The 10,000-nt window shown below is 37.2% G+C and overlaps 1 protein-coding gene across 1 annotated transcript in view; it reads left to right on the forward strand.

The window, feature by feature from the left end:
- The window catches only part of LOC144969522 (ras-related and estrogen-regulated growth inhibitor-like protein), a 58,315-nt gene that overhangs the window by 4,725 nt on the left and 43,590 nt on the right, over positions 1 to 10,000 (forward strand). The window lies entirely within an intron of this gene.

The raw sequence follows: 10,000 nt of genomic DNA on the forward strand, positions 1-10,000 counted from the left end.
ACTACTAACTACTACTACTACTACTACTACTACCTACCACCACTACTACTACTACTACTACACTACTACTACTACTACTACTACTACTACTACTACTACTACTACTACTACTACTACTACTACTACTACTACCACTACTACTACTACTACTACTACTACTACTACTACTACTACTACTACTGCTACTACTACTACTACTACTACTACTACTACTACTACTACTACTACTACTACTACTACTACTACTACTACTGTTTTCACTGCCAGTACTCTCTCCTCCCTCCCCCCCCCCCTTTTTTTCTATTTTTCTTTCTCCTCCTCCTCCCCCCCCCCCTCATCTCTCTCTCTCTCTCTCTCTCTCTCTCTCTCTCTCACACACACACACAGTCACACACACACACACACACACACACACACAAACACACAATCCCCCACTTCCTTTACCTAACAAGGGAAAAATCGTATAATTCTGTCCGTCGGAAATTAGTGTTCAATTAACAGCCAATCGACTGACATGTCTATAACATTATAAAGGGAAGATGAAACAAGACAGGGATGGACGTAATAACGGACGTTAAGTATAATATCGTGGTGGGAGGGATGGGGAGATTGGGAAAGGACAGGCACATACACTGACACATAGATAGATAGATAGATAGATAGATAGATAGATAGATAGATAGATAGATAGATAGATAGATAGATAGATAGATAGATAGATTCAGATAGATAGATAGATAGATAGATAGATAGATAGATAGATAGATAGATAGATAGATTGGGAAAGGACAAACACTTACACAGACACACATATAGATAGATAGATGGATATATAGATAGATAGATAGATAGATAGATAGATAGATAGATAGATAGATAGATAGATAGATAGATAGATACAAAGATAGATGTATAGTTAAATAGATAGATAGAGGAATAGGTTAAAGTTGAATGCCATTAGAACGAAGATTGGATCAGAATAGGATTCAATAGTTTGATGCCACGTCCGCCCAGCAACCAGCAGCTTGGTTCTAAACGAAGAAAATTGGCTAGAACTTTTTCACATGTCATGTGATCAAAATGTATAAAAGTCAAAACATGATCAGATTTCTGTTTTTCGGCTCTGGATACACTTTTATGCTTGTCGGAGAAGTATTTCATAAGGGGGGGTCCGCCATTTTCCCGATAGTTTAGAACCAGTTGCTATTCATCATTACGAGGGAAGTGACGTCACGACTGTTGCACTCTATTACTAAATTAACTTTTGTTTACTTCAATTTAAATTTAAATAATTTTAATAGGCAATAAAATAATTAATGAAGAAGAAAAAAAAAGGTGGGCGATGAAAAGGATTAAACGAAGATTTGACCAGAATGGCAAAATTTAATTGACCAAAGAAATAATCCTTGAATTTTTAAAGATTAAATGAGCCGTAGACGAAGAAATTTAAATAATAAATGTACTGTGACAGAAAGATCAAGGCCGCCCCATGCTGATGATGACGTCAACAGTGGACGAGCATGGTTGCCAGATTAATTTGCAAATAAAATGCCAAACAGGACATAGAAAAATATCAACTGCTTTAAAAAATATAAGATAGTGTCAAAAGTACTTATATACATTTCTGATAACCCAAATTTTTAATGTCTCTAGAAATACTCTCAAACCAACGGATAATATTGACCAGTTACAACAATGTTAAATTGAGGCGATAGTTGCGTCCAGTTATGAGACCTGCAAATATGTTCACGTCGTCTAAAATGTGCGCGAAAACAGCAAAAAATTATCTTTATTTTGTTATCACGCCCGTAATGTAATGAAAAGTGAATCTTTTCTTGCCCGTAAAGGGTCGAAAATAAGATGATTTTGTATAAAATATGTTAATTTTGTTTATCGAAATAACTATTTTTTAGAAAATAATTCAAATGCCAAATAATGCCAAAATACCAAACCTAATTTTTCCATTGCAAACAGACTGAAAAATCGGAATTTTTGTTAAGGTTGATGTTGTTGTTGTTGTTGTTGTTGTTGTTGTTGTTGTTGTTCTTGTTGTTGTTGTTGTTGTTGTTGTGTGTGTCTGTTTTTTGTGTCCTTTTTTTTTTGGTAGGTTTTTATTGCTTATATAAAACAATTATTTTGCATTAAAAACGCCAAGGAGGCAACCCTGTCTACGAGGCCAAATCAACTAAAATATCCAATTTTACATCTCTCGCGAAATCCCTTACATTAAAATTTATAACTCAGATATGACTACGTGTTAACATGAAAAACGAAATGATTAGCTATATTGATATTCCTATTTCAAAATGACCACACACAGTCAGTCTTTGTTTCCTTGATTTAAAACGCGAACCTGGGAATTTTATGAAAATTTTTCATTAAAAAATATAATTTGGTTTAAAAGAAATTTTAATAATAAATTAAAATCCAATATCATATCTGGCTGAATTGATTTTATGAAGTTGCTTCAATCATATTCTCTCACTATACTCAAATGTAAAATAAGTACCAGGGCCGTAACAGCGTTATCTCTGTCAAAAATTAAAAGAAAGAAAAGAAAAGAAGAAATAACCCCCCCCCCCCAAAAAAAAAAAAAAGCAAACAACAACAAAAATAAAACAAAAACTTTAGTAGCTATATAACGCAATATCCTCTAAAAGTGCTCAAAGCGAATTACAATAATTTACATAGAAATTAAACGTCTAAATCAAGATAGAAAATTTAGTTGAAACTGACTTAATATGTTTGAGCTGGCAAGAATACAGGAGCGTGTCGTCTGCTCCCCTACGAAGGATCGATTACAGTGAATTTCAATAATTGCCGATCCCGATTCTTTGTAGGTGGCTTTACTCAAGATAAGGTATCGCCGTATCACAAAGGCTCTCCCGTCGTATAGTGATATATATTGCCCCCCACAGAAGTCTACCTTATCCAACTAACTGTCGTTACTCTGGAAAGACACGATTCTTAAAATTTGGCCAGAAATCTAGTCCTTCAAATATCGATCGATTTAAATGACCCAACTCTCAAGCCTGGGACTTAACGAAGTCTTTATTAAAGTCCCAGGTTTGAGAGTTTTTGCCAAGACGAGGGCCATTTAAATTGAAGGACCAGTTTTCTGGCCAAATTTTAAAATTCGTGCTTTTCCATAGTGCGGCAGTTAAGTGGTAAACATAGTATTACAAGTAGATTGCCCCCTACCTATCACCCGACGTTGGGCGATTCTACCACAAATAATCGCCCAAGGAGTATCGAAATACTTGACATTGCTCTTCCAATCAGGGGGGGTCATTTTTATGTAATTCGTTTGCTGCCTTGTACTTTGAAGTACATTTGGATTCTTAACTGTTAGAAAAAAAAAAAAGAGCTTTTATATAGAGTAATATCCACTAAACGTGCTCAAAGCGCTTTTTCAAGGGATCCCTGGTCAACAGCAACATTTAACATTTAGGACGGGACATGACGCCTTTTTGGCGATAATTATTATAATTTTTTTTCGGACGGAGACAACGCTGTTAATGGCCGGGTACTCATTTTATACCTGAGTGCGGTGAGAGAATGTGAGTAAAGAGATTGCTCCAAGGACTGAACTATGCGCCGAGCAAGTCTCGGACCCAGGACCTTCCGATCAGAAAGCGAGTGTCATACAACTACACCACTAGACCATAGTATAAAGCGCGGATAACAGTAATTGCTTCATATGTTTTGGATAGGACAGGACGCTAGTCAATCACAAAGTACTTTTCACCAGATCTAACAAACCCAGCTACCCAATCACTGCTGGGTAGACAGGGCGGGGGGTCAGAAAAAAAAATCGTGACTGCATCCGGGATAGATCCAAGTCCCTTTGTGTGTGATGCAAATGCTCTATCGACTGAGCTATCGGGATTCCCCCAAAGAATCTATTCAAAGGTATCAAATTGCAGCACCCCGTATCGATGTGTCGCTTCCTTCCTAATCTCGAAACTGTCGACTTAATTCCATCTGTCGTTCAATAATGGCATTCTATAATAAAACTAACTGTACGTAAAACCGACATCATTAAAAAAGCTTAAATTCTTTTAAAAGGAAATACGGAAACGGATTCGCTTTCCGAGTACGGATGGGTTGCATGGTTGCCAATTTGGCGTTTTAAATGCCATTTGGCTTGGGAAAATTATATGTTGAAAATTAAAGTTTGAAAAAGCAATATAATTTTACTTGTTTAATAAACAACGCAAGATCAGTTAAATAAAATTTGCTCATTTTAAACCTTAACTTGCAAGACGAGTTGACATTGTTCATAATATCAAGTCCCTTTTATTATGACACTGGAATAAGAATACATAGACTCATTCTACTCTTTTTGGCATTTTATCAGGCCATCTTTCGATGACGTGTTTGGCTTATTTGGTTAAAATTGATCTGTCAATCCTGGTCGATATAATTTGGTCCAAGAAAAGGAAAATGGCGTAAGGGCAGGAAGATGAAAGAATTGGGGGGGGGGGGGGGGGGGGGGGGGGGGATTTAACCCGGTTAACTGATTACGATTTCTAGGGATGGTGGGGGGGGGGGGGGGGTCTACTACATTGTCATCACATGTACAGAGTCATCTATCATTAAGTTACGTCCAAAATCTGCCACTTCCGTTGTTTTCAGAGAAACTGCGTCGAGATTAGAAATGATCCTGGCGCCTAAATATGCATCGCCCGGCACCGCCGTGGCGAGAAACTGCGAGAGTTGACGAAGGTTGTGATTTTTAAAGATTATTCTTTCCTCGTGATGCTAGATTGGGTCGACATTTAAACAGTTTTACATTCACCTGCATGCTGCTCATTATTCGTTCTCCTTTCTTTTATTTATCTGATTAATTACCGTTCATTCTTTCATTCATTAATTTATTCATCTGTTCATTTCCTCTTTCTTTCTTTTATTTATTAATCCATATATTTTGTTCATTAATGTATTTGTTTAACTGCTCATTCTTTCTCCATTTCCTTACTCTCTCTCTCTCTCTCTCTCTCTCTCTCTCTCTCTCTCTCTCTCTCTCTCTCTCTCTCTCTCTCTCTCTCTCTTTCTTCATTATTTTATGAATGTATTTATTCATTCATTTATGTTATTTATCTATCTATTTACTAATTAAAGCGTTTGTCGGTCGATTTATTTAGTAATAGATTTATTATTTATTCATTTTTCCATCGATTCCAACTTGCACATATTATTTGCAGGTCTCATAGCTGTACGCAATTGTGTGCTTAATTTAACATTGTAGTAATGGACAATTAATATTTTGCGTCGGTTTGAGAGTGCATGATATAATATTTCCATTACAACAATGAGCCCATAACATCTTGGGTTAACAGACCTGCAAATAAGTACACGTCTATACATTCATCCATTCTCTGCCACTCACTGATCTTGATTGCTACTTCTACCCACCGATTACTTCAATTAGCCATCGTTGCGTTCACGTGAACAGCCTTGTCATGCCTTGCTGGGTAGGTCCTGGGTAGTTGACATAGCTGGCATATTTTAGATAAATTCCATCTGACTTTAATAGTCGTAAGGGGGTCCCAATAGCTCACTTGGTAGAGCAATCGCTTCATAACCAAAGGGACCAATATCGATCCCGGGTGCAGGCGATACTTTTATATAGCGCAATATCCACTAAACGTGCTCAAAGCGCTTTATAAAGGGTCCCTGAGCAACATCAACTGGTAACATGTAGAACGAGACATGATTGACACTCTCCATACATTCATTCACCCATCCACCCATCTACCAATCCCTCCCTCCTTCCATCCATCACCCATTAATCCATCCTTCCTTCCATCCATCCATCAATCCATACATATACCTATCCATCAATCCATCCATTAATCCATCCATCCATCCACCTATCCATCCATCCACCCAAGCCACTAACACAACAACGACCAAACCACCACCTGCATCTCTAAAACTTACCTACCTCCGCCATAAAAAAAAAAAAATCCCGCCCAAAACACAACAATTTTTACAGCTAGATAATTACTCCGCTTGTTTCCCCTTAAATTACCCTACAGACAACAACCAATTCACACATCTTTCCCAAAAAAGCAGAGCAGAGGCAGATTCGATGATAAAATAAATAACCCCGCGATCCAGTGATAAAACGTAAAACAGCAGAAACAGTCCCCGAAATAGGATTGTGGGTTATCTGATCTCACCGGTATCAATGTCTTGACGAAAGTCAAACACAAGACGACGTTTTGTTACCAATCTTCTTTAAACGGCATTATCTTGTATTGAATCTTTCGGTTTAAATTGAACGTTTAGCTTAACTAATAAATCTTTAGTTGAAATAAATGACGTCATAGAGGAAAGTGAGTTTTCTGTTGCATTCTGGACAATATATACGATTTCTAAAACCCCGTTTTAATTACAAATCTATTCCAAACACCAAAAAATGACGTATACTCATATGCAGGTCTGACATCCGAATCCACTTATGGGCCTAGTTTAACATTGTTGTAATGGACAATATTTTGCGTCATTTTTTTTTTTGGGACTCCCATTTCAACAATGAACCCCCCCCCCCTCCCCCTTCTCTCCCCACCCATGAAGAATTGGGTTATCAGACCTGCAAATAAGTGCATGGCGACCAAAGACAAATTACGATGTAGCTTGTTCTGATTTTACATCCATTCAATTATTATGCAGTTTTATCTTTCTCGGCCCCGATAAATTTAGAGTTACGAGCTAGATAGATTTTTAAAAAAATTTAAAAAAGGAAAGATTAAATAAACACGATAAGGACTGCGCAATTTAAATTAAAACATGCGTGTTAGAACAGGATAGTAGAGAGAGAGAGAGAAAGAGAGAGAGAGAGAGAGAGAGAGAGAGAGAGAGAGAGAGAGAGAAAACTTAACCATTCTTGAAATAAGGATAGGTTTTAGAAATTAAAATGCAAATTTTGTGGTTGATCCACCTAATTCGGCTTTTTTAAAAAATGTTTTGTTTTGTTTTTTTTTTTCGTTGGTTTGTTTGTTTAGTTGATTGGTTTCATTTTTGTTGTATTTTTATATTGTTTTCTTTTTTTTTTTTTTTTTTTTTTTTTTTTTTTTTTGGCGTTTAAAAAAATATTTTTGGTTGGTTTTTGTTTGTTTTTATTTATGTTTTTGACCAACGGAAAATTCTTTTTTTTTCTTTCTTCCGTTTTTAAAAAAAATAAATAAATAAAAGACACATTCTTTGAAATCTTAATCAGTGAGACAGGTTAAAAAAAAAAATAAACACAAAAAAATTCGGTCATATTCTTGAACTCAATTACGCATATTGCGGTTAGAATGTGCCTGATGTTGTTCATCTGTGGTGGTTGTGTGTGTGTGTGTGGGGGGGGGGGGGGGGGGGTTATCGCCAGTTATTTTCTTTTACACTCGAATGAGTGATTATGCGTGATAGTCGAGTATTCTAACAATTGAGCTACGCACGAGGGATACGCAGGCGCTCAATCTGTTCGATGTTGTATATTTGTGTTTTAAAAGTAGACATAATATGATATATATCTAGATATAGTAGGGGCATCTCGTGGGCAGTCCCACAAGTTTTCGGTCAATGACAGAATCAACGACAGGTCAATTTCATCCACCTGCGACAGGACAGGTCGATGACAGAGATCAGAGAAAAAGGTGACCCGTAACGTAGAATTCCAGGTGAGGGTACTTAGTACAATGTCAATGATGATATGTGTAGTATGTAGTATGCATTCATAGCCAGACAGATTTAGATGGAGAGTTAGTTGCCTAAGCTCATGTTGTTACAAACGTGGAATTACGTTACGTGCACAGTTTTGTTGGGGTTTTTTTTCTCAACGAATAAGTAGTTGGTCTGCTTTGGCCCGCCGGTTTAGTGGCTCCATTCAGAACGTTAATTTGTCTCTGGTCAGTTGGTAGAAGTTTTGGATGGATGGAAGATGGATGATTAGATGGATGGATGGATGGATGGATAGATAGAAGGATAGAAAGATGGATGGATTAGTGGATATACAGTTACAAAGATAGATAGATAGATAGATAGATAGATAGATAGATAGATAGAAAGATAGATAGATAGATAGATAGATAGATAGATAGATAGATAGATAGATAGATAGATAGATAGATAGATAGATAGATAGATAGATAGATGGATGGATAGATAGATAGATAAATAGATAGATAGATAGATAGAAGGGCGGACAACGCCTATTTGGTCTAGTGGTATGACACTCGCTTTCGGATCGGAAGGTTCTGGGTTGGAGTCTCGCTCGGCGCACAGTTGAGTCCTTGGAAAAAGGCTCTTTACTCACATTCTCCAACGGTACTCATGTGTACAATGAGTTCCTGGCCATTAACAGCGTTGCCTCTGTCTAAAATAAATGGTAATATCGCCTAATAGGCGTCTGTCTCGTTCTACATGGTACGTGTTTCTGTTGGTCAGGGGCCCTCTTTATAGCTCTTTGAGCACATTTAGTGGATATTGCGCTATTTTAATTTTTGTTTGTTGGATAGACAGAAATAAAGATAGGTCAAAGCCGACGTGCACTAATTTGCAGGTCTGATAACCCAATTCCTTTTGGGCTCATTGTTGTAATGAAAATCTGAAGAAAAAAAAGTGACGCAAAATATTGTCCATTACAACAATGTTAAACTAGAATAGACCCAAAAGCGGGTTCGGATGACAGACCTGCATATGTGCACACGTCGGTCAAAGCTCTACAGACATGTCAATGCACTCTGACGGTTCAATTACTTATCAGCCCGCCCTTCTCGCTATAGTTTTTGATGTTTTGGTTTTTTAGTACCCACGAGGCATCAGCTACCGTGACTATCTCGTCCAAATCGACTGGATGTGAAATTCCAACGCATCGTGTTATAATCGTAAAAAGAAAAAAAAATATCATAGATTCGATCAGAATAGAAGAATCGTTTTATCATTTTTGATCATCAACTCTTTTAAAAAAAAAACACACACACACACACAAAAAAAAAAAATACAAATGCAAAAAAGCAAACAAACAAACAAACAAACAAAACAAAACAAAGCACCAAAAAAAAAAAAAAAAAAAAAAAACAACCCCAAAAAACCCTCTTGATGTCCGATTAAATTAGTCACATTGTATTTTTTTTTCTTCTTCTGCGGGTCGGGGTAGATAGGGCGCCGGGTTTAGTTAACAATTCAGAATGTAAATTTGCGAAATGGATTTTGTTTTTTGGTTGTTTTCTGTGTGTGTGTGTGTGTGTGTGTGTATGTGTGTGTGTTTGTGTGTGTGTATTAGTGTGTGTGTTATGTTTTTATTGTACTTCTCGTTTGATTATCAGATGACTCATTTTCATAATCTACATAAACTTATGAAATCTTGTTCAAAAACATCTTCAGAAAAGAACAATGCATGAAAATTATCACATGGAACGTTTCGGACACAACCGTCTTCTTCAGCCAACACAATCTATGCCTCTGCATTTGTGTCAATAGATACAGGAAATGCTCGTATAATGAATAAATCGATTAATGTAAATATAATTGACAAAGTTTTGAAGTAATCGCCATAACATAAATTATTTTTAAAAATTGATTCACCCAACGCTTTACCAACTGAGCTACCCCGTCACCCCCCTACCCTCTCCCCCCTACCCCTCTCCCCCCAGTCTCCCCCCCCCCCCCCCCCCATCCAACCCAATTTATTTTTACTTTTGAAAATGAAATCTCTTTCTTTCCAAATAGACCAACTGCCTTGCCCTGTTGTTGTTAACACTGTGTGCTGTTCGTACCATTGAGTCTTTTTGTACTGGAGGAGCTACTCTCTGTTTGCTCTCCCAGCTCAGGGACGTCTCCCATTTGTACTACAGTCCGTACTTATTGACCATTCGTGGTCAGTTTATTTTATTTTCAGCAGTTCGTTCATCTCGTTGTTGTTGCTAGCTTATTCATTCCTTGTCCTGTGTCCGGCATGCATCCATGTGATACTCCATCTATCAGACTGGCGGCTAAAATTAGTGCT

This window comes from Berghia stephanieae, chromosome 3, assembly GCF_034508935.2.
Source record: "Berghia stephanieae isolate SIO BIC M18660-M18661 chromosome 3, UCSD_Bste_1.3, whole genome shotgun sequence".
Classification (NCBI taxonomy): Eukaryota; Metazoa; Mollusca; class Gastropoda; order Nudibranchia; family Aeolidiidae; genus Berghia; species Berghia stephanieae.